This window comes from Canis aureus, chromosome 5, assembly GCF_053574225.1.
Source record: "Canis aureus isolate CA01 chromosome 5, VMU_Caureus_v.1.0, whole genome shotgun sequence".
NCBI lineage: Eukaryota > Metazoa > Chordata > Mammalia > Carnivora > Canidae > Canis > Canis aureus.
In genome coordinates this window covers 62188755-62214562 of record NC_135615.1, presented here as the reverse complement: position 1 = coordinate 62214562, position 25808 = coordinate 62188755, and positions in this window count along the sequence as shown.

Here is a 25808-nt window from a genome sequence, read left to right as displayed (position 1 = left end):
CTTCCTGCTTCTGCTCTTGCCCCTGTACTTCATCCTCTGCACAGCAGGCAGAGTGATCTTTCTGAATCTTAAATCCAATCATATCACAACCTTCCCTGGCTTAAAATACCTCAAGGAAAATATTTTTGTTCCAACCAGAATGAAATACAGAATTTCTTGAATGGCTTTCCAAGGCTCTGGATAATCAGGTCTTCACCTATTTCTTACTTCTGGCCTATTTTGCCCTTAAGCCCAGGAACCCCCAGGGCCTTTGCACATTCTAATGTTGTAGCTTAGAAAACTCATTATTGGGCAGCCCTGGTGGTGCAGCAGTTTAGCGCTGCCTGCAGCCCAGGGCGTGATCCTGGAGACCCTGGATCGAGTCGCTGCATGGAGCCTGCTTCTCCCTCTGCCTGTGTCTCTGCCTCTCTCTCTCTCTGTCTCTATGAATAAATAAATAAAATCTTATTTTTTTTATAAAGAAAACTCATCATCATTCTGTTTCCCTCCCCTGTCTTTTCAAATCCTCTTCTGCTTCTTCATTGTCATATAGGTCTTAACTTCATAGATTGTTAGAGGGGCCCTTGCTCACCATCCCAAAGAATACCCATGTCTTCATAGCAAATTATTCTAATATATCATCAGAACCCCACGTTATCTTACTTACCTATTGTTTTCATGCTTATTTCATGCTTATTCATGTCTCCCACTGAGTAAAAGCTCCATGAGGGGAAGACCCAGGCCTGTTTTTCTCTTTTTCTGTCACTAGAGATCCAGAACCTAAGACAGTGCCGGGCACATCATAGTTATTTGATAATAGGTCATTGTTGACGTTCTGACCCATATTTTCCTTTATCCACAGAGCACCCCAAGTGCCAGCATTTTATATTATTGTCATAACAACAATACCACAACCTGTCATTCATCAAGAGCTACTTGCTAGGCACCAATGCTAAATGCTTTTCATTTGTTATCTTGTGCAGGTCTTCCAATTCAACCTATAGAGCCTATGGAGCAGGTGTTTTTATTCCTACTTCACAGGTCTCTTCCCACTAAGAGACCAAGTTGCTTGCCGAAGATTGCGTGTCTGGTTACGGAGATCTGATTCCACCGAAATCTGATTCTAGACCCACGCCTGTGAGCAGTGCTGGGCTTACAGCTGCTGTGTTACTGTGGCCAGCATTTGAGCCTCCGTGAATAAGGTTAACGGGCCTGAGAGCACTGTGACCAGGCTCATGTCTGACCATGGCTTCTGATTTGAAGAGGGTCTCCACTATCTGATGTGCCCATTATTTGGAACGTTACTTAGTTGCATCGAAAACATTATTTTCATCAGGAACCACCACATGTACTTCTTACAATCCCCATCTCTCATAAAAAGTGTTTCGAGTCTTACCTGTTAAATGAGCTAACTGCTGTAAAGTGCTTAGGATACTTCCAGCCCATAATAAAGGCTTTGCCATTTTTTTTGTTCAATAAATAGATGTAGCTGGAAGAGCTCTCTCCTTGCCCACAGAGGTCAGCAAAATCAGAGGTGACCAAAGCCTAGCTCTCTGTGCTATCCTGGTGGCATGACTGCCGGACGTTAAGTAACATTGAATCCCAGAGTCATTCCTTCCCTCAAAGACAACCTGGCCCAATCTTTAACACCTCTCAACACCTGCTAATCTCCCCCTTTAGCAGAGAGAATTCTCTGGGACTAACCTAATGCTCAAAGCCTTTGGCAGGCAACAGTATCTCTCAGGCATGTAAGAGCATTGCTTTGTGCAACGTTACATCCTCATTGCATTTACAAACAAAACCCCATACTATTATATATATTTGAATCTTGGGGGTTTTATTATTGTGGTGAATTTCAATTTGTGGCAAGTGATATCACCTCTGAATTCTAATAGCGAATCCATTTTTTTCTCAAAATGAATTTACGTTAAAAGTAAGTTTAAAACAGACATTTATCATACAACCCAGTGATTCCAGTCCCAGTGAAAGCTGGGACTTTCCACATAAAATTTACACGCCAATGTTCATTGCACTATTTGTAATAGCCCCAGATTGGAAACAACCCAAATGTCTGTCAACAGACGAATAGATAAAGAAATTGTGGCATCTCCATACATAATATTAAAAATAAAAAAGGAACAAAATATTAAGGCATCCAAAAACATGGATGAGCTTCAAAGGCATTGTGTTGAGTGAGAAAAATCAGAAACAGAAGACTAGGAGCTCTCTGATCCCATTCATATGACTTTCTGAGAAAAGGCAACATGCAACAACAGTAAACCTTAATGTAGGTGCTGTTTTATTATATGTAAGGCATATCTCACCAAGGTTAATTAAAAGAAGAATTTAAAAGGAAAATAGGTAAATAATAAAGCAGGAATTGTATGGAAAGGCCAAACGTGCGAAGTGGCTGAGGATAGGAACCTCTTGTTCTCCCCAATGTCACTAAAAACATTTCTTAACCACCTATGGCAATCTGTTATTTTTTTTTAAGATTTTATTTATTTATTTTAGAGAGAGTGTGCATGAGCAGCAGGGTGGGGGTGGGGAGCAGAGGGAGAGGGACCAGCAGACTCCCCGCTGAGCCTGGAGCCTCATGTGGGGGCTCGATCCCACACCCCTGAGATCATGACCTGAGGCCCTGAGCTGAAACCAAGAGTCGGCTGCATAACCGAATGGGCCACCCAGGTGCCTCAGGACATTTACCACCTTAACCATTTCTAAGCATACATGTCAGGGGCACCAGGTGCCACTTCCTTGGTCATGTGGCCGTCACCACCATTCATCTCCAGAACATTTTCATCTCCCCAAACTGAAGCTCTGTCTGTCCCCATGAAACAAAAACTCCCCCATTCTCTCCTGGCCCTTGGCAGCCACCATTCTCCTGTCTCCAATCCGACTCCTGTCCTGCAGGTAGAACCCTACTGTATTTGTCCTTTTGTGACTGGCTTATTTCACTTAACCCACAATGTGCCTCTAATTTTTTAGACTGTTTGATTTTTAATCCATTGGAAAGTGTGTGTGTGTGTGTGTGTGTGTGTGTGTGTGTGTGTCTGACGGAGGTCACAATTTAATTTTCTTACTTTCATCAAATGGTTAACCACACCACCCAGCCTCGTTGATGAAAAAGAGCTGTTTTTACACAATCGATTGCTAGGTCCCGGTACTGTCCCCTGTGTTCTCCGTGTCAGCGTGTCCCGTCTGGGGCTCTCTCCTGTCCCTTTGATCTGTCTGTTTATTCCTAAGGCCTTACCAACCTAACTGCATCCAGTGCCTTGGTCAGGCTTCACTCCTTCCTATTAGCCTTTCAGAGGTTCCAAAGGATTTGGGATACCCCAAGCTCTCCTGAACCCTCTTCCACCTCTCTCTTTCCCAAGGGGAACCTAGTGTGCAGGGGTCTCAGTCCGGGTGTAGGGAAGAAAGCCCCAAGCCATGCTGGTCGGATCACACAGACCCCGACAGTGCTGAGCGCCCCATCTGCTGCAGGGCTGGGTCACTAGGAGGTCAGTCTGTGGCCTCTGCCTGAGAAGGACTTGGTGGGGAGCTCAGGTGCTTAGGGATGATTTGGATTTCTCTGCCTGCAGTGGAGCTTCGCTGTGACCCAGTTGATTGTCAGGTTGACTTCAAGATAAGGCAAGTTAATCTTGGTTCTCCTCCAAGGACATTTGGTACTGACATGCAAACCAGAATCCTTTCGAAGTTCATTTCAGAGGGGACCTTGGAGGCAGTACCATAGTGCTTCTCTGCATTTCTACAAAGGGAGTAGAGTGACGCGGCTGGGGCCACCTCTCCCTGGACTGTGACAGGGCACCGAAGAAGCAGAGCGTGAGCCCCTCCGGGCAGAGCTGGTTTGCAGATGTGTGGGCTGCAGACGGTCCATGACGGTCTGCGAGGCTGTGTTCAGCCCTCGGCCCAGAATCCCACAGAATCGGGGCGCTTCAGATGACTTTCTCAGGGCCAGAGGTGTGGGCAGAGAGTGGAAAGGCTGGAGTTTTCATAAATCTCTTGCCATCTAATTAACATCAGATGAGTCAGGTCTTCCTGGTCAATGAGCTGCCTCTGGGTTTCTGGTAGGAGGCAGGAGAAAGAAGTTGAGCCAAGGTAGAGCACAGATAAGCTGGTGGGACTTGTTGGAGAACAATGGGCATCCTCTCGCCCCACCCCTGCAGCAGAGAGGCCACCTGGAGAGCTGACTGCATTTGGTAAAGGCCCCTTGGGGACATGCACACCCTGGGAGAAGCGTGCTGGGACCGGGTGTACAATAGGCCAGCTCTGCTGGGAGGTGACAGGAAGGCAGTCCAGCAAAATGAACCAGCAGCTCAGTTTCCCAAACTACAATCATTCACATGCCACCTTCTCAGACCCGCCACGCCCTGCATTGGTCTTTACAGGTTGCAGGCGCACATGCATACACACACCACCTCCCCATGCGTTCATATACATATATTATATTCGAACCACCTTCCTAACATAGGTGAATTTGGCATTTTTATAAGCAGGAATCTGTGATTATAGTACTGACAACAGTCACTCACTTGATAAGAAGACACTTATGATAGACAGATGCTGCTGTTAACACTTTAAATAGATTAACCCCGTCAGTATCAACTCCCTGAGGCCAGTTCTACTACATAACTCTCCACCCGCCGCGCCCCCCATTGCCATTTAACATAGGAGGAGGGGCTCCTGGGTGGCTCAGAAGGTTAAGCATCTCCATTTCCACTCAGGTCAGGATCTCAAGGTCATGAGATCAAGCCCTGCATCCGGTTCCCTGCTTAGTGGGAGTCTACTTGAGATTCTCTCTCTCTCTCCCTGTCCCTCTGCCCCTCTTGCTTATGCATGCACTCTCTCTCTCTCTTTCAAACAAATAAACACATCTTAAAAAAAAAATAAGAAAGGTAAGGTCACCTGCCTAAGGTCACTCTGTTTCAAACCCTGGGTCTAGGCTCTGAAACGGGCTGCCTGTCAAACACAAGGTAGGCTAGATGGTTCTTCCCGAGTCACATCAATAAATCACAAATAATTTGTGTATATATATACAAATTATATATATATACACAAATTATATATATATATATACAAATTATATATATACTTATATGTATATATATATATTACAAACTGTTCATCTGTGTGCCACCTGGTTCTCTCCGCAAGCTTGCATTTGTGGACAGCCACTTAGGCATGACTCTGCCTAAGGGGATAGTGCATGGCCCCAGTCGATAGTGCAGCTGGGATAACCTCCCTCCCCAGGACCATAAGACCAGCAGGACCACCATCCTCTGACACACCCTGGCCACCTTGGTCCTCTCCACTCCATATGCATTTCTGTCCAGCTGCCATCCTCCAAGCCACCGTGGGGATCTGGTCTAAGTATGTGGGGAGGGAGGATGAGAGGAGGGAGAGGGAAGGCTTTCCGAGGCCCAACAACCACGGAGAATCCTATAACCCAGTGAGTTGCACCCACTTGTTTAGGTGCCTGGCACCAGGTATAGCAATTTATGGCCTGATTTTTGGTTTTCACTGGAAGTTTCAGCATCATTTGCATCATCACGATCACCTTGGGGCATCTTCTGGGAAGCCCCAGGGCATGCTCCAATCTCCTTGGCTATGCCCTGAGTGGCTTTTGCCCGTGTTGGAGGGAGTTTGAGAAATGGTTCTGTCTTTTCCTACAGGCCTCAGGTCAAGTGGGGACAGAATGAGCAGTTTCTCTGGGCCTTGGCCTGTAGCCACCTGCTTGTCCAGCAGGCTGAGCATCTGGGCCCATGTTCCCAAAGGCCTGGACTCGTGTGGCTTCTGGAAGAGCACCCAGTACTGCCCTCTGCCTCTGCCTCAATGCCTATAACCTTTTTGAGCAAATGGCTCTGGGTTCAAATTCTGATGCTGTTCCTGACCAGGGACGTGGCCTGGGGGAGGAGTTCTAGCCGGCCAAAGGCCGAGTTTCCTTGTCTGTAAAACGGGCTAGCTACTCCTAGTCTGCACGGTCACCAGGAGGGTGGTACGGGTGAGAAATGCTCGGTCCCCAGATGCCACCCGGGGACACAGTGTGTAGCGCCGTGGGGCAGGTGGCCCAGTGTGAGCTGTCTTCCTCGTTCTCACTCCGGCATTTGCAGGCCGCCTCCTCCAGGCCGGGCTCCGTGTAGTTCATTTCTACCTCTCCTAGAGACCTGGTTTTCTAAACTTTAGGGAGGATGTCACGAAGCCCTCCAGAAGTCTGATGAGTGTACCTGTGCCCGTGGGATACAAGTCGAGGAGTCCTTGCCCCGCCCTTCCAACCCCGGGGCACTTTCTTTTCCCCTGGTACCTCTTAGCAAGCCCTAAAGATAGAGTGGAAAAGAGAAAGGTGCTCTTAGCCATTTACGCTCATTCTATTTTCCCCTTCCTGGCTCCCACGGGGGCCTATGGAACTGTGTGAAATGCTCTTTTTAAAAGCCTAATTATTTACACTGGCACTATTTACTTTCAACCTCCAGTTGCTGAGTCAATATCATTTTTCCTCCTTTCCTCTGTCCCTCGGCTCCAAAAGCCAGCAGCCTTGCGAAAACCACCTGGCTGTGTCTCTTTACCTGCATGGTGGACTTTTAAATTTCACCTGCTCCGGGAAATAAATGACAGGAGCCCTGAAGATTGAGGAGGGGCTGCCGTTTGGACCTCTATTTTTGCTCCGGCCTCAGGTGGCAGCTGGTCTCTAGGCTCATCCTTAAGCCTTCAGGGGTTTGGGGTTGAGGCGAGCTTCCACTGCACTCCCCGCCCCTCAACACACACACACACACACACACACACACACACACACGCATCTTCCTTTCAGAGTTCTCCTCCCTAGCTGTGACCCAAGGCATTGCCCCAACTGCTGTGGGAGGGTGGGAATTTTCGTTAAACCTGTGACCATCCGGGAGTTTCTGAACAGCCTGTGACTACAGGAACCAGCCCTCCCTTATCTGCTCTCCTGATCGCTTCCCCGGTGAGCCTTCCAGGCTACGCCCTGCCGCCAGGCAACTGTACCCAGAAGTGAGCTTCCAGGCACTGGGCTGCAGTCAGCAAACTGATTTGTTCAGTTATATCTATAATCAGATGCCACGAGCAGATGAGAGTGATAACACCTTCTCTGTTTTGCAATCGTGGACATGATCGAAATAGGAGATAAGGCGAAGGGGGAGGTGAGGGTCAGCCTTGAACCAGCTCCCCAGTAAGGACACCAGTGGGGCCACACGACCCGTTTTCACCGTTAGCACCACAGTGCTCCTCTGTTAGCCGCGCGGCGATGCTCTTGCAATTAACCACGCTGATGACATTCTCCGCCTGGTGGTATCTCTCTCCGTGCTCCCCTCGGCCCCAGAGGAACAAACGCCCTACAATCCCTACAATTAGCAGCCAACTAGGTGACAAAGATCTCCTGGCTGGCTGATGAGAGTCCTCAGATGCTATTCCAACACCTACCTGCTTTCTGCAGAACTTCGCTTGGGTGTCTTGCCCATCTCGAAGTGGAGAGAACCTGCTGTTCCTCTACGAGCACTTCTTTCTCCTGCCAAGAAACAAAGAAATGTGGGCTCAGTGAACCAGTTTGCATGTGCTCATCCTTACCCCCCCTCCAACCTCCCCCCCTACCCCCCGTGTCCAACAGAGCCTCTGTCCCTGTCTGGCCGGTTTCTCTCTGGGTCCCCAGAGCCTGGCATTGAGCCCAGGGTATGCTGGACCTGTGACAAATGTTGAATGAATGAATGGCTGAGGAATGAATGGACCTAGCACCCACCCACCCCCTCCGCCACGGCTGCCCCAACCTCCAGAGGCTGACAGTTCATTTTGCAAGTCTACTTTTTATCCTACCCACAGCTGCCTCCTCCCCAGGCTTAAGGACACGTTGCAATTTAAATGCTGGAAGAAAACTGACCAGTTTGATGCTAAAGTGAAAGTACAGCTGTTGCTGTGGGTGGAGGACACCCTGGGATCGAGTCCCTCATCAGGCTTCCAGCAGGGAGCCTGCTTCTCCCTCTGCCTGTATCTCTGCCTCTCTCTGTGTCTTTCATGAATAAATAAATAAATAAAATCTTTTTTTTTTTTTTTTAAGTTCAGCTGGTGTGGTATTTCTAAATACCAGGAGGATGGGGTGGGGCATAGATATACAACAATACATAATATATGTATGTATATTTCTATATATATCTATATAATTAAACAGATATGTACATGACTGCTAAGTTCCAAATGTTGTATCCCCCACCCCCACCCGCCACCCCATTGATATATTGGAATCTTAATCCCTGATTAGGAGATGGGGACTTTGGGAGGTGCTTGAGTTATAAGGGTGGAGCTCTTGTGAGTGGGATTAGTGCCGTTCTACAAGAGACCCCAGGGAACGTCTTGCCCCTTCTGCCTCATGAGGATGTGGTGAGAAGTTTGTGACCCAGAAGAGGACCCAAGCTATAGCCTTGGAAGACAGGGCCGCTGCCAGCCATCATGGCCCAAAGCAAGAAGAGAGGAAGGAATAGATATCCTGTCCCTTTCTCTCCCTAGTCTCTTGTTGGGGTCTCCCACTGGCCAGTAGGGAGCCAGAGAGCCTGGGTGCCTGGGTCCTGAGCTCAGCCTCATGGGGCACAGTGCAGGGCAAAGAAGGAGAATGGATGTGGGGGCGCATAGGTGGGGGGAATGAAGATCCCACTTGGCCCTGGAACCAAAGCCCACCTTGGTGCGCGATGATGCGACTGGCGGCACGCTGCCACTTGTTCAGGGGTATTCGCAGTACATAGCAGGTGCTCGCGTGGTTCTTTCACCCCATCATCTCGTCGGGGTAAGGACATTGTCAGTTACACTAGCTACTTTGACACATCGGCTCATTTGGTTTCAGCCTGGCAGGTAGAAGATGCTCAATAAACATTTCTTAAATAAGGAGTGAAGACGTGAACTCTTAATAAGTGAGCTGGAGGGTGGATCTGAATGGTCTTGAGAGGGGTGCTGTGAAGCCTACTAGACACCAAGATAAACTCACTTCTGAGGGGTTAATTGACCAGCGAGTGCACTCAGCCGCTCCGTGCATTCCACAAACATGTGCTGAGTACTTACTATGTACCAGGCGTGTTTACATTTGACTGGCGGAGACGAGCAGGTCAACGTATGTATGCTGTGTAATAGCTAAGCGCTACAGAGACAAATGCAGTAGAATGGGGGATGGGAAGCTCTGGGGACAGGGTGCACTTTTATAGATTGCATGGTCGGGGATGGCCTCTTGGATACGGAGAGACACGGGAGGCACGTTCTGAAGGAAGCGAGGACAAGTCATGTGGCTCTTTGGGACAAGAGCCTTCCTGGAGGAGGAAAGTGAGTGCAAGGAAGACAGGAACATGTGTGGGGCATTTAGGAAAAAGCAAGGAGGTCACTGTGGCCTGGGGAGAGGGTCACTGCCACCAGCCCAGCCAGGTAGACGTTCTAAAATGTCCATTCGACCTCATTCTTCCCCAGCTAGAGCCCTCCAGCGGCTTTTCACTGTCCGGGGAAGAGCCTGGCTGTCTCCCTCTGAGATCCTGTCCCTCACTGCACTCCAGCCACACTTGGAGCCTGGCACTTCCCACCTCCAAGACCTTCACCCTTGATGTTCCGTCTGCCTGGAAGACTTGCCCTGTCACTCCTCAGTAGGGCCTCTTCTGACTGCCACTCCACAGGAGGCTATCCCAGGTATTCTATCGTGTCACCCTTCTTTCTTTCCTTTTTTTAAAGTTTGGTTTTTTTTTTTTTTCTTTTGAGAGAGAGGCAGAGACAGAGATCGCCAGTGGGATAGCAGAAGCAAGGAGGAGAGGGAGAAGCAGGCCTCCCAACTGAGCAGGGAGTCTGATGCAGGGCTCCATCCCAGCACCCCAGGATCATGACCTGAGCTGAAGGCAGACACTTAACCGACTGAGTCACTTAGGCACCCCTCATGTCACCCTTCTTATGTCCTTCGCAGTTGACATATCATCTCCCATTACCTGGTTTATGTGTGTCTGCCTGGTTATTTTGTCACCCCGGCCCCCCACGAGCTCTGAAGGCAGGAACCTCATCCATGTGTTCCTTATATAAGATCCCCTGTACCCAGAACACTGCTTAACACATAGTGGGGCCTCAGTATCTATTTGTTGCATAACAAATGAATAAATGAGTGAATTTTGTTTGAGACCCAGACTGGGACTGAGAAGAACATATTTTTTTTCTTTCCTCAGTCTTTTGTCCCTGTAGGTTTCCTTTCTAGATTTTGGGTTTCCCTTAGGAGGGTTTAGAACAAACATCCCCACTGACATCACTGACCACAAGAGCAGAGCTGTGGGGCTCCTAGTGAGGGTTTGGGGAAGGATCTTGCTTCCACCTGTTCCACCTTTCCTTCAAAAATACCTGCCATGCAAATTCTTCTCTGTGCCGGGAGCTCCCAGGGCACTGGGAGCAGCCCCCCAGGACCCAGGGCGTCCACCACACCTGACAATCTCATGGCAGCCCCCGTCCCCCAACTCCTTGCTTCTCTTTTAACAAACAAATGAAAGAACAGGAAACTACCCCCTGACAGACGTTGGCGTCAGGTTTGTGCTTTTCAGCCTGGGAGCTTCTCTCACCTCCAGAGTGAAGTTTTTGGATTCAAATATCTGCAGGCCTCTGTTATGATTTTCACCACCTTCTTATCCCACCCTCATCTCCAGTTAATTTAGGCAATTTAAAAACAACTTCTGGAGCACCGAGCTGCATGGAAGTGTTGAATCAGTATAGTGTACACCTGAAATTAGTATTACACTGTATGTTAATTATACTGGAATTAAAGTAAAGACTTTAAAAAAGTAAAAAAAAAAATAAAAACAACTTCTGTTTTTTTTGTGTGTGCTTAGTGTTACATTGACCTACTCAGTGCAGTCATGTGAGCTCGTGCTGTCACATGTGTTATAATACTCTGGCAAACACACAGCGGTAAAAATGAAGGACATTCCCTCCTGCACGACTCAGCACCATCCTTGCAACACCAGTGACAGAAGCACTTCCTGTAGCAAACACGAAACTGAGAATTTGGTTCTAGATCTGAGAAGGGCCTGGGAATGTGCCTTGAGAACAAGTGTTTGCAGTGGTTTTAATGCATGTGGTCTGAGAACTATACTCTCCGAGGAACTTCTCATGGGCCCCACATGTGGCTTTTGGTTTGAGGAGTGGTACGTGTGTGAGAGCGAGTGTGTGTGTGTGTGTGTGTGTTCATAATCCACACTCAGGCAGGTTTCCACTATCTGAGAAAAATAGGTCCCTGTCGGAAAGCTGGCGGAGAATCCTGCCAGGGTCGCTGTTGCCTTATCGCTCTCGATTACCTTTCTATTAGCTTTCTCTCCTTTAAATCTTCTAACTGGGCTGTGCTTGTGGGGGCAGGTATGTTTCCTGTCCTCGTTTCGCAGAGGACACCGAGAAAGAAATTGATGGCTTGGTTGGGCTCCTTACACAAGGGTCCTGCAGTCCAGTCCCTCAGTTTCCCCTCTACTTAGGGTAGCCTAAGGAACGACGTGCTAGTGGTTGGGAGAAGGAGAGGCAAGAAGGGAGGGACTGAGGAAATTTGCCCCACCAGCCTGCATGGGCGGGGGGGCGGGTAGAGGGGAGAGACGGAGAGAAGAGAGGTGCCATGCAGGGGGCTGCTCCAGGGGAGGTGAAGTACCGAGAAACCACATGTGCTAAGGGAGGAAAGCACGAGGACCAGAATGGGGCTCCCCCAGCTTCTGGGCGCGGGCCCCCATCTCTCCGCCTTTGGCAGCATCTCAGCCTGGGGCTGAGCAAATACCCCCGAGGAGGCTAGGCTGCGGAGAAGCCAGTATTTACCCACCATCTCTGTTTTGGAAGTAATTAATCTTCGAATGTATGAGCCTCTTTGTGGTGGAAAGTGCGCGCTGACACTTTTGTGTAAACACCCAGCTTAGCATATTGACAAACTGGTGGCTGTTACTTTGATCCCGGGCTGCCAGCTTCTCGGGCTGCCCCACCAGGCACAAAGGCGACTCTAATCCCCGCTACACTCCTCTCAGATCCATATTTAGAATTCGGAGTCTTTATTTTCTATATCCACTTAAGCTCCGTTTGGAGTTTGTTTAGTAAACCTTCTTCCCTTTTCACGCTCACTGCTGACTCATAAGTTGGTTTTCTTCGCAAGGCATGCAGCAAAATTCCAAAGTAGCAAATGACCTGAATGAAAACCCTTAAACTCACATAGATTTAATCACTGCGGCAAATTGGAACCATTTGTGGTCAGGTTTTGATGGCCATTTATAAAGATCTCCCCCATGGCCCCCCTCCACTTTCTTTTTAAGTGGCTTAGTTAAGGTTAGTGAGAAAAGGAGGCATCAGTGCCAAGGTCCACGGGGTGGGGGAAGGGACTTAAAATTGTTTCAGCTTTCAGGGACATCTGCGGTCACCTGAGTATCTTTCCAAAGGCAAGGAGCAGACTTTGGTGGTAGCCAGCCTTTCTCCCACATGCCGCGGTGGTCAGGGCTCTGCAGTCCAGAAAACGGGGGCTGGGGTGCCGGGCCTCTCCCAGGGCTGTGAGTTTCCGTGGGGCGTTTGGGCCCCTCTTAGGAAAATACTCTGCTCTGTGACTTTTGTCGCCTCTGCTTATCCTAATAAGGCAAAGAAAAGGTCAGTACATTTTTTCACAAGCAGCAAAGCAATCGGACCCGATCTGTTATGATTTCTCCCTAAGCAAACCAAACAGATGAGCTTTAATGAAGACACGGATCCAGAATTGAGACTGACCCAGGGAGCACCACAAGGGCGTCAGATCTGTTTCTGATAAAATCCACATTGAGGTTTTCAAGAATGAATCAGAAAGGAAGTTCAATTTCATTTCATGACTGGGCTGAACTAAATAGAAAGCTCGTCTGTAATTAAAGGGAAGCTTTTTAAAAAATCTCTTGTTGTTGTTCTGCAATGTGTTTCAGAAATTTCTAGAATTGGGATTGCTCTCAGGTCGTGGGGTTCTGTTTGATTTCTCGATAGCAGATGGGAAAGTGAATTTGCCAAGATTGCAGCAACAAATTTCACTGCACAAATTATGGAAAAAGTGACCCAGTAGGGTCCCCCCCCCACCTCTTTTTTTCCCCCCTCCATCTCTAGTTTCTGTGATTATAGTTGGAGAGAAAATTCAGGCTGAAAGAAATTTGATATTTATTTTCTGTGAACTTTAATAAAGAAAGTGGTGGGTTTGGGACTTTTCTTTTTTAAGGCCCTTTGGACAAGTCAATTTTTAATTTTTTTTTAATAGCACCTCTTGGCATAAAGCTGCCCGCGTGTGATTTATGAAGCTGCTGGGCTGAGCGTCATTCCTGGCAGGTTGGCCGGAGACTCTGGGAACCCACTCTTCACGGGACCCGTGTTCACCCAGGCAGGCCTTTGAAAATGTTTAGTGCCCGAGCCTTCGCTTGAAGTCCGTGTTTGTTTGGGTTGGAGGAGCCTCTTTCCTTTTTTCAACATTCTCAGATGTCCCCGGTTTAGGCCGAGTGATCGGCCGTAATCCACTCCAGCCCTGACCAGGAATAGTCCACTTTGCTCATAAGCACATAACATAACTCCGGCCCCCGGGGCCTCCATCGTGAAATGGAATCCCAGACACTGCAAGATGTCTTGGGAGATAAGCACGGCCCTAATCCCAGGGTCACCCGGGCCCTGGAGGAGCAGGAGCTCACCTATACATCATGACATCGTTATCAGCGGGCCCAAGCAGCCACGACCCGCCACATTTTCCACAGGGCCTGGTGGTGTTAAGAAAATACCCTCCAGCGCGGTGTTATTTTAGGCTGAAACAAAAGTCGACATGAATGGCTGGGGGGAACAGAGGGGGCTTTGTTCTCCCCGTGGCCGGGTGCTCAGACCTGGCCTGAAACTGGAATCCAACAAGCAGAGAAGTAAATGCCATCACGTACAAATGGGCTATCGTGTGTCCGGCGGGATCAATCGAGCACAGAGGGCGGCCAGGCCGGGGACACTGCCAGTCCCCGGGTCATGGGAAGTTGGGTTTCCAGAGCCGAGGCCGAAAGCGCCACCTGATTCGGGGCGGTGTGACGAGGGGCCTGGGAAGGAGCCACCTGCTCGGGAGAGGGGGTGGGAGAGTCAAACAGCACGGCGAGCTGGCTTGGGGGTGCGGGGGCAGGGGGGGTGGGGGGTGGGGGGTGCTGAGCTTCTCCAGAGAATCGCCCCGGTTAAGCTTCCCAGCCTCCCCATCAAGCAGGTTCCGCTGTTTGGCCCTTTTACAGATGAGGAAACCGAGGCAGAGAGCTGGTGACTTGCTGGAGCTCACGCCGCTGCCTCGTGCAAGAGCAGAGCGCCTGGCTCCAGAGCCCGCCTCCCCGGCAGCTGGGCCTCACCATCTCGTTCTTTTTTTTTCCTTTAAAGATTTTATTTATTTATTCATGAGAGACACAGAGAGAGAGACAGAGAGACAGAGAGAGGCAGAGACCCAGGCAGAGGGAGAAGCAGGCTCCACGCAGAGAGCCCGACGTGGGACTCGATCCCGGGTCTCCAGGATCAGGCCCTGGGCCGCAGGCGGCGCTAAACCGCTGGGCCACCGGGGCTGCCCTCATCTCGTTCTTGTTCTCATCTCCTCCGTGCTTCTCAGTCCCGGCGCCCGGGGCGTGGGCAGGTGCCCAGAGCCCCGCGTGTGTCCAGCCGGGCCAGTGCAACCGGCGGCCCAGCTTCCGGCCGTCTCCGGCCCCGGCGTCTGCTCTGTTCCTCCGTGCAGTGGGCCAGAGGCGCCAGGACATGAGCACCCCCAAGTATCGGGGCCCCAGCGCCCTTGCACCTCTGGTGGGAAGGCTTGAGGGGGGGTGTTCTCTATTACCCAGAGCTCCCCGGCGGTGGGAATGGGCCCAGGGTGCCACAGAGGCACCAGCGGGAACGTGCACCCTCCTTGGCTCCCATCCTCACTTCTGCTGGTGTTTCCTGGGATCACCGGCGGACATCACCTTCCTTTGAACCCTAGTCTTTAGAGGTTCTGGAGGAACCCAAACCAAGACAGGTGATCGTCCATCTGTACAATTTTGGGGCTAATGTCTGTCTCCCTCATGGAGCTGTGCATTCCATGACAGCTTCCCGGGGACGAGATGAATGTCCAAGCAAATATTCATGAAGGAAAGGATTTCAAAACGAAAAATCCCTTTTCATCTAAAATAAGTTTATAGGGACACCTGGGTGGCTCAGTGATTGAGCATCTGCCTTTACCTCAGGTTGCGATCCTGGGTCCTTCTCTGCTTGCCTCTCTCTGTGTGTCTCTCATGAATAAATAAATAAAATCTTTAAAAAAATAAAAAATTAAATAAATAAGCTTATATTTTGACAATTTATTCTTTTAAGTCAATATATTATGTGTAAAGTCATTCTTATCATTCCTTTTTTATTGAAGAGTTGCTTTTTCTGGATACCTTACAGGGGGTTAGAGATGTGGCCCCTTGTCTCCGTCTGCCTGGAGGTGGGGCTAAACCAGCTCCTCCATCAGACTCAGATGAAGACTTTTAAAGGTTGTTCCAGAGATCGGTCAGCTGCTTCGCAAGCCAGTGTCAGTTCCCCCGGACTTTATTTCCCAGTGTCCCTTACAATGACATGTGCCACGTGAGTGGGTTTTAGCCAATGGAGTCTGAGCAGATGGGTACTGCTTTCGGCCCAGCCCGTGAACACCTCCTGCATGCAGTCCTCCATGCTTTCCCCTTCTGCAGCTGGATGCCAGTGAGTATGGTAACCTTGGGAGCCACGTGTTGAATACAGCAGAGCACACCATTCAAGAGCGTGGGTCCCTGAATCACCACTTGGAGGACAGCCACACACATTTCAGACTTTACTGGTGAAAAATAATTTTCTATTGTGTTTGAACCCTCATACATTTGGGGGGTTTGTTGCAGTACCTGAGATTTCCCTGATAGCAAGGCCCTAGCACTCACAAGTTAGTATCCTCTGCCATATGGAAAATTAGTATTAAACATGCCCAACAAAGTTTCAGTTTTCTGTGTGATTGCTACTTTCATTAGAAAAAAAAAATCAGGGTGCTGCCTGCCTTGGGCTCAGGTCATGATCCCAGTGTACTGAGATGGAGTCAGGCATCAGGCTCCCTTCTCAGTGGGGAGTCTGCTTCTCTGTCTACCCCTCCCTCTGCTTGTGGACACTCCCTCATGCTCTCTCTCTCTCTCAAATAAGTAAATAAAATCTAAAAAAAAAAAAAAAAAAGGAAAAATCAAATAGAAGAGCCTTAATATTTAGAGGGTGGGAGATGCGTAGTGCCTTGCTTTACTGGTACCCCGAGTACATGCTTATTTTGCCTCTTAGGTGACCCCACAGACTGTGTTTCTAAAAAAAAAAAAAGAATTGTCTAACAGGCTGGAACATGGTACTTGCTCCATCCAAGGACCTTGAGAAGAGCCAGTGGAAGTTCAAGAGCATTACTATTTTCTCCAGAGAATCTGGCAGCTGCTCCTGCCCCTCAGTGAGCTCTAGTAGCGATGGACATGGATCCTTGCGTTAAGAGCTGAGACTGCATCAATTCCTGGGACCCGCCTTTCAGCTTCAAACCTTTGGAGATGTTCTCCTAAGCTTCCTTAAAACCCAATAGGAGACACAAGTAAGCAACCACCAAAGGCTCTTTGGCTATCCTCCCTACCTTCTTGAGAGGAGCTTGGAGCTTTTGTTGGAAAGGTCATGGTTTCTGGAACAAAGCAGATTGGGGTTTGACCCCTGGGTCTGTCTTCTTGTTCTTCTTCCCATTTTCCAGATGGTAGCTGAAGACTGGTTCCTGAACCTGCATCTTTTTTTTTTTTTTTTTTTTTTAAAGATTGCACTTACTTATGCATGAGAGACACAGAGAGAGAGGCAGAGACACAGGCAGAGGGAGAAGCAGGCTCCTTGGAGGGAGGTTGATGTGGGACTCGATCCCAGGACTCCAAGATCACACCCCGAGCCAAAGACAGGTGTTCAACCTCTGTGCCACCCAGGCTTCCCTGAACCTGCATCTTTTTATTTTTATTTTTATTTATTTATTTATTTTTTTTGCATCTTTTTAAAATGTTTTATTTTATTTTAATTCCAGTTAGTTAACATACAGTGTTATATTCATTTCAGGTGTACAATATACGGATTCAACATTTCCAAGCATCCCCGGTGCCCTCCTTCATCCCCACCGCCTATCTCACCCTCTCCCCACCTCCCCTCTGGTGACCATCTGTTTGTTCTCTATGATTATGAGTCCGTTTCTTGGTTTGCCTCTTCCTTTTTTCCCCCCTCACTCATTTGTTTTGTTTCTTAAATTCCACATATGAGTGGAATCATATGGTATTTGTCTTCCCTTGGTTGACTTGCTTCACTTAATATTATACTCTCTAGGTCCATCTGCACTGTTGCAAATGGCTACATTTCCTTCTTTTTTATGGCTGAATAATATTTCATTGTGTATATATTCCATATCTTCTTTATCCATTCATCTATGATGGACACCTGGCTTGCTTCTGTGATTTGGCTTTCGTAAATAATGCTGCTATAAGCATAGGGGTACATGTGTCTCTGAATTAATGTTCTTGTATTTTGGGGGTAAATACCCAGTAGTGCTATTACTGCATCCTAGGGCAGCTCTATTATTAACTTTTTGAGGAATCTCCAAACTGTTTTCCAGAGTGGCCACACGCGTTTGCCTTCCCACCAACAGTGCAGGAAGGTTCCCCTTTCTCTGCATCCTCGCCAACACCTGTTGTTTCTTGTGTTTTTTATTTTTGTCATTCTGACAGGTGTGAGGTGGTATCTCATTGTAGTTTTGATTTGCATTTCTCCTGAACCTGCACCTTGGCCCTGGATCAAGCTCTCCTGATGTGGTGACATGTGGCCCCTTCCAAAGTAATGGCCTAGGCAGAGAGGACCACGTGATGGGCTTGAAATGTGGCTCTGCTTCCACGGACAAGTTACTTAGCCTCTCTGTGCCTGTTTCTACATGTATGACTTGAGATTGTAGAGTATCCAAGTCATGGGCCCATTGTGAGGCTGAAACAAGATAATAATTGTGAGACACTTAGACTGTGCTCGTCATATTATTCCTCCTCTACTTATCCTGGAAGCTGGTGGGATCCGTGTACCCTATCCCTGGTGACCCCAGAACTTTTCGTGGTTCCTCGCAAAAGGGGCAGGTGGTGTGGTCTGAAGAGCTCTTTGGAACCTGAGCCTTAGGAGAAGTGTTATCTGGAGCCTTTTGCAGTCTCTGGAGATCCAAAGCCAGTGCCCCCTCAGCCCTCTGGGCAGACCCCTGATGCTCTGTCCTCTGGATAAGCCTCCATTGGAGGCTACCCTCTAACAGACCCTCCTTCCAAAGGCAACATGACTGCCGAGGAAAGGTGGCATTCTTCATGGTCAAGGACTTGGCCTTTGGAGTCAACCACACCTGACTCTGCCTCTCTCCCGCTCAGCCACTTTGGAATGTCTCTAGCCCTTTCCTCCTTAGTTTTCTCATCTGTAAAATGGGACTGTTGGTGATCCTTACTTTGGAAGATTGTTGTGAGGAATGAGTGGGATAAGAATGTACATAGACATGCTTTTCACGGTGGAAGCACTCAATATAGTTCTGAAAATATTTTTTCCCCCAATACAAAATATGCATAGGACTTGAAAAGCTTAACATACTGAGCCTGGGTGGCTCAGTAGGGTAAAAGTCTGCCTTTGGCTCAGGTCATGATCCCGGGGTCCTAGGATGGAGCCCCACGATGGGATCCCTGCTCAGCAGAGGAGTCTGCTGCTCTCTCTCCCTCTGCCCCTCCCTACTGTTCATACTCTCATTCTCTTTCTCAAATAAAGAAATAAAATCTTAAAAAAAAAAAAAGCTTACTAATATAAAATTTGATGCACTGAAAAGTAACTTTCTCTCCTGCTCCCCTCATCCCATGGGCCTCTCCAGAGGAAATCATGGACATTCTCCATATATATCAGCATGGAAATTATATGTACATATGCAGGACGTATATACACAAACATTTTGATTTACAAAAATGAGGGTGTCATGTGGTTCAACCAAAATGATATATATATAAACAGTGATAGCCTAGGAGATACTTTGCTCTCTATTTTGTTCATTTCTATTTTTTAATCTAATAATATTTTTTGGAAGCCATTTTGCATCAATTCTTACAGACATAGTGCATTCTTTTTTAAAAAAAAAAGATTTTATGTATTTATTCATGAGAGACACACAGAGAGAGGCAGAAGAAGGAGGAAGCTCCCTGTGAGGAACTTGATCCCAGACTCGATCCCAGGACCCAGGGATCATGACCTGAGCCAAAGGCAGATGCTCAACCACTGAGCTACCCATGTGCCCTGACATGTTGCATTCTTTTTAACAGTTTGTATGGTAGCCCAGCCTGAAAACAGACCTTATTTATACCTTAGTTTATTTCACTAGGTGTCTTTGGAGGGCTAGGGCCTGGTTTTTTGGACCATTTAGGGAGAAGACAGGGAAAGCCCTGCCCTTCAGTGCTCTCTGTCCCCAGGCCAGTCTCCCTGCCTCCAGCACCTGTTATTTCTTTTCTGTTTGGTAACTCCCTAGACTGTACATTTCTCCCACTGCAACTGAGCTAGATGAAGTTTGGGGCTCCCGCTCTCAGCCTAAACATGCCTTAGATCTCTTCATAACTTAGCTTGTAAGTCAAGGCCTCTTAATTTGGCCCACAGGACTCTTTAACACCTTTTAAACCCTGTTAAACCCATGTAATGAGTTTCCCCTTGCTGTGCTCCTGGCCGTGAAAGCTGAGAGCCAGGGCCCAGGCCTCCCACCTGTTCCAGAGATTGGGCTGTTCTGGAAAGGCTGTGGGGCCACGGGGAAGGGGCAGGGGGTCAGTGGGAGTTCTGTGGTCGGCCACACAAGCAGGACTCCAGGCTGGAGTGGGCGTGTGGGTGCTCCTCGATCCTGGGCAGGCATTACTCCATGGGAGTATCAGGGCCCTGGGGTGGTCTGAGCACTTTAAGCCCACCTCCCACAGGGGGTGGAGGAGTTTGGGGAACACTTGGCTTGGGCCAGGGAAGTGGGCTGAAGGCAGCAGCAACTTGGCTTGCTGAGATGGGAGTTGGTGCTCCAGGTGGGGTAGATGGGGACTTCCTCTATTTAGAGGACCTGGAAGCACAGGGCTGGCTGGGCTGGCTGTCCAATGAAACTTCCAAAAATGTTGTCTCCAGCTGCAGAATCTTTTATCCACTGCTGCCCATTGTGTAAGGGTTTATGTGCTTCCTTCTGGAGAGATTTGCTTCCCCGCCCCCCCCCCCCACCCCCACACACACACACACCACAGTCCACAAGGGTCAAAGAGGCTGAGTCCATATTTCCTACTTCCAGGTCTGGGCATGTGACCCAGGACTAGCCAATCAGAGTGTTCAAGGTCACTACCTATAACGGTTGGTTCAGAGGTAACCCCTGTCCAGTTCCAGGAACTGCTTAAGGGGTGGGCATGTGATCCAGGTCTGGCAAATCAGAACATTGAATTCTTTGGCAGAAACTGTGACATTTAACTGTTTAGGGATGGACACATGACCAAGGGGTTATCCTATGAGATTTAATCCCAGGACCTCCTGTTCTAATAAGAAGAGGTGCACTCTTCTCATGAAGGTTATTAGAGGAGAGAATGGTAGCTTGGAGTGCCCTGGGCCAGCTTGTCACCGTGAGGGCAAAGCCTGCCAGAGATGGCTAAGACAGAGGAGATGGGGCTGAGAGTGGGGAAGGGTAAGGTTGAATGAGGGTTATTGACATCATTTAGCTTCTGGATCTAGCCATACCTGAAGACTTCATGTTTACACAAACAAAATAAATTATCTTTTACTTAGGCCAGCTTGAATTGAGATTAAGTTTCTTTCAACCCAGAGTCCCAACTCAAACACAGCACCCACTAGGGATAGGGTGTAGGGTATGCCACGGTATGACCCCCAGCCTGGCCTCAGCCTACCTTTTCTTGCTCCTCTCTGGCCAATGCTTCTGCACCCAGTCGTAGGATTTGCCTTTGACACATCCTACTCTCACTTCATTACCCAGTCCTTTCTCTCTCTGTGGCAATCCATTTCCCCATTCCCTCTCCACGTGTCATTGTTAGCTAACATCTGACTCTGAATGTAGTGTTTTCGGGTCCTGAAGGGTGCCGTGCTCCTGTTAACACATAGCTTTCACTTTAAGGAGCTTGTAATCCATTTGTGGGTTGCTTAGCTCAATGTGGATGCTTGAGAAAGAATGAGTGATATGTGAGGGAGTGGCTCATACCAAAGATGGGGAGACAAGGCTCATACCAATGGTGTTCCTGTCAATTCAAGGCAGCATTAGGTGGGAGGGGAGGCATGGACAATCAGGGTTCCTAGAGGGATCGAGAATATATACAGCAGGCACAAGAACAGTTTGGGAGGAAGCTGTGGATTGAAAGCCAGGCTAAGGGTTTACGTGCTTTCTTATGGGCCATGGAAAACCACCAAAGGTTTTTAGAACAGACACACAGCACGTAAAGCTATGTTTCAGCCATGCTGAGCAGTGATGAGGGGGCTGGATTGGATAGCAAGGGGCCAGTGGCAGTTGAATTAACAAAAAGGATATTTTAAATACGACCTCCATGGGGTGAGATGAGCCTGACCTACAGGGTGGTAGGGGAGAGATCAAGTATGGCTTAGAACCTGTTTTAAACAGATTTTATTTATTTATTCATGAGAGACACACACAGAGAGAAAGAGACATAGGCAAAAGGAGAAGCAGGCTCCCTGCGGGGAGCCCTGTGTGGTACTTGATCCCAGGACCCTGGGATTATGCCCTGAGCCAAAGTCAGATAGATGCCCAACCACTGAGCCACCCAGGTGCCCGATTAAGGATGGCTTAAAAATTCTTTTTCAGTAGATCTGAAATGGTCTCTACCCATCTTCATTTTGAAGACAGCCCTGAGACAATTCCAAAGCAGGTTGCACAGTGGGGTTGTAGGGTTTGAGTCTATGAGTCCTAGGAGGATGACGATGGAAGTAGGGGCATGTGGGAGAGTTATTAGTTTGGAAGGCACAGGGCAAGCCCTCCCTTCTTTTAGAAACTGTGACATTAAGGAACTGGCGGGATGTCCCCTCAGCATGCCAAGGTTAGTGACGTGGAGCTAGGTAAGTCAATGATACGGAGGAAAAGATGTGGAAGCGGCTCCTGTGGCGCTGATGAACCCATCTGAATTAGTCGCCAAAAGATTGACATAGAAGCATATCCCACAGCATGGTGGCTATCTGGATTCTCATAAATTTAGATGAACTGTCTTGTCAGACGTGCCCCCCTGGGATGGAGCCTCTGTTAGCAGCTGCCCTGCTCGCCGGTGGCCCATTTCCATGATTCCCCTAATGCCTCACAGCCAGCCCACATGGCCTGTTTCTGTTCCATCTGATTTGTATCAGCAGTCTTCAGTGTCACCACGTGGACAGATAAGCCCTCGAAGGGGGAAGGCAGCAAGGACCAGAAAACGTGGCCCTAAGTGATGGGACGAAACAGAGCCCTGGATGCCCCAGAAAAAGGACTATCAAGATGTTGAGGGGGCAGTTCTGACCATGGGTGAGTTGCTTACCTTCACCAGTGTTGATTTCTTATTTGTACAAAGGAGTTAATATCTGTTGCTGGGGCCACTAGGTTCTTTGAAAGCCTTAGGGTACATGAGACTAATCTCTGGCCGAGAAGGGGCCGCAGAGCAGTAAGGTGCCATTGAGAGGCAGGGAGGAGGGCCCTGCAAGGGGAGAGCCTGGAGTCCCACTTCCACGTTGTATTAGGCTGAACGAGATGGTTGATCTCCCGGAGACTAAATGTTCTCTAGTGTAAACCGTGACAATGATGGCCACCCACCAGGGCTGCTGGGAAGATAAAACAAGACGGCGGATTCCATCTTACGTGGGAGTTAGGTTCTGAAAGCCAGCACAAAGGCAAAAAATTGCATATACTGAAAATGACCATTGAAAATCCTTTTAAATAACCCCAGGCAGGAAGCCATGAGTACAGACGAAAATGTATACAGCGATGTATACTATATAAAGAGCATGTATGACAAATAAGAGCTTTACAAAGTGCTGAATGTTTTAAAATAAAATTATTTTGGCTAAGCTCACACTGAAGAGTTCACGTATGTGCGCCTGTGGTTTCCTATGCGGGTGAAAACCACTTAGGAACTCCCTGCAGGGCGATTAGAACCCTAACTGAACACTCTATGTGCTGCCTCTGCGTGATGGTTTTAAGAGGCCATTGGCAGGCTTGGTAGTTGCAAACAAAATCTTGGAGAGCAACTGTTTGGGTTGTGTAATGCTATTTAATGGTTTAAATATTCAAGGATAGTTGATTTAATGGGTGATGTTGTGTTTGGAGGGTATCATTTTAAAGGCACAAAGCATAGTTAAATGGATTGCTTACCACACACCGGGCACTTTCTAAACGCTTTACGTGTGCTACCTTCGTTTAATGTCCACAATGACTCTGTGGAGACTCCCATCATCCCCATGAAGACATTGAACCATGACGTATTTCTGTAAGACCATGCAGCTAGGAGGGAGCGGGGCTGCATTTGAACCACCTGGGGCTCAAGGCTCGAGCTCAGCTTGAAGCGCGTGCAGAGGGATGATTTAAGTGCGTGAAGTATCCGGAGTGCATTAAATGGAAAAGTGTGCATTTAAAATAAGTAAAACGATTGCTTCCTCTGTAGATCCCAAGTATGTCACATGTCACCAGGGGATAGATAGACCTGCCACCCGACAATGTCTACACAGGAAACTCGCTTTGGTGATTCAAATGTTGCTAAATCCCCAGTGGACCACTCTTTGATGAAGTCAAAGGTCACATTGTCCTTCATCCTGCATTGTCTTTCATCTTATAATTTTTAGAGATGGATTGCACTCCTTATCCTCAACAGACCCCCAGTAGATCCCCCAATTCTGTTTCACATTGGGCTCTCTTGTCTAAAAGTTCAAGGAGGCCCATGCTACTGGCTTGGTCCAGGAAGAGGAAATCTGGTTGGGACCCGTGACCATTTTAAATCATGGACCCCAAATTCTTTGATTCTCCTCCCATCGATAGATGCATCCTTTGAATCCAGCCACTCCTAGGACAGCGTTGTCCAATAGAATACTACCATGTGACCTCTGAGGCTAGGCCAGAAGGCCTTCCTGCTGGTTCCTAGGACTTTGCCCTGTGGAGAGCCAGACACATATAATGTTTGCCTGTCCTGAGAACATCACGTTGGATAGGCCGTGTGTAGACGCCAGACTGATGGGGATTGACAGCCAAGCTGAGCTGTTAGCCACACGGGTGAGCCCTTTTAGATGTCCAGCCCACTCAAACCCCGAGGTGTGGGCAATGCCAGCTGACGGTTGATTGCGACTTTATGAAAGACCCCAAGTGAGAATGGTCCAGTTGAGTGCCTTCCAATCCCAGACCCACAAAATTGTGAGCAGAATCAAATGGTGGTTTTAGCTGCTGGGCTTTGAGGTAACATGTTATGTAACAAATAGTAACTGGGACAGGACTTTAAGCTTCATGGAACTTCCTAGAGGCCTTTAAGTGGGTGTCAGTGAGGGAAGAAGGCTCCAGGAAGAGGAGAGAGCTCCATGTCCGGAGGGTAAAGCCTCCTTAGATTTAGACTCAGAGAGGAAGATTGGCTGGCCTCCACCCAGGCCTCATGAAGCAGGACTTCCTGGTGAGGCCATGTTGAGCGGTGGTTACAAGACTGCCTTTGGCCGCAGCCAGACCAAGTTCAAATTCCAGCTCTACCACATATACCTGTGAGCCCTTCATTGGGTGATTTTTGTCTCTTGGTGCTTTACTTTCCTCATCTATAAAATAGGACTCACAGATGTACCTAGTAAGTATGGCTCGTTGGAGGATTAAATTAGATTATGAATATAAAGAGCTTGGAACATATAATAAGTGCTGGGTACTATTTGTTATTATTTGGCTGACTGTGTTAAATTTAGGGGTCTGCTTCTCCACCTTTCAGGATTAGCAGCTCAGTTTTATGGACACAGTGAGGATGAAACTGACTCATGTTAACCAGCATAGAGTCTGATGTATAAACCTGCATGTCAAGGACAATCAGAAATACGGCCATCTGAGAGTGTGGTGTGGTGACACAGGCAAAGCAGTGCACCCCTCCCCGGATAAGGACTCATGAGGACCATCTTCTAATGGGAAGGTTGCTTTGGAGAGTATACAGTGGGAAGAAAGGGTTTAGAATAAGGTCTCAGCTAACTTGAGGTCTTTTCTCCGGTCTGAGAGACCATCCTGTTCCTTCTTCTGGGCCCCCCAGCTTGTGACTACCTAGGTTTTCTTTTCCAGTCACTTAAGCCAGTTCTTCTTTGGGAGATCATTCTCTAGGGGTCACTTCACTTCTCTACGTCTTGTAAGGGAGGTACTAACAGGCCTTGGTTCTCTTTGCCGGGAAGTTTATACAGCACACAGCTTGGGAAGATGGAGATAGTGCCTGGCCCCAGAGCAAAGAGCAGGCAGGCTTACTGTTCGTGATAAAAGATTCCAGCTCCCAAAAGCTTGGGTTTCTCTCCTACAGGGCAGCACCCTGCATGGATAGGTATCTATCTAAGCTAATCTGCGTTGCCTCTGAATAATTGGGAATGAAGGAAACTGTTGTAAATATGCTACTGGCTGTGCCATGAGCAGTGAGTTTCTTTTGCTCTGATCCACCAGGCCTCGTGTCTTCACCCGGAGTCCAGGAACCTGGCAACTTAACCTGACTTGCAAGGGCAACATCTCAGGCCTTTCCCATCCAGTCTTCCCAAATTTTGCCATATCTGCACGACACCTGCATAGTTACTTACTTAATATGTGTCTGTAAACCGAATCTCTGTTTTTAAAAAGCTGA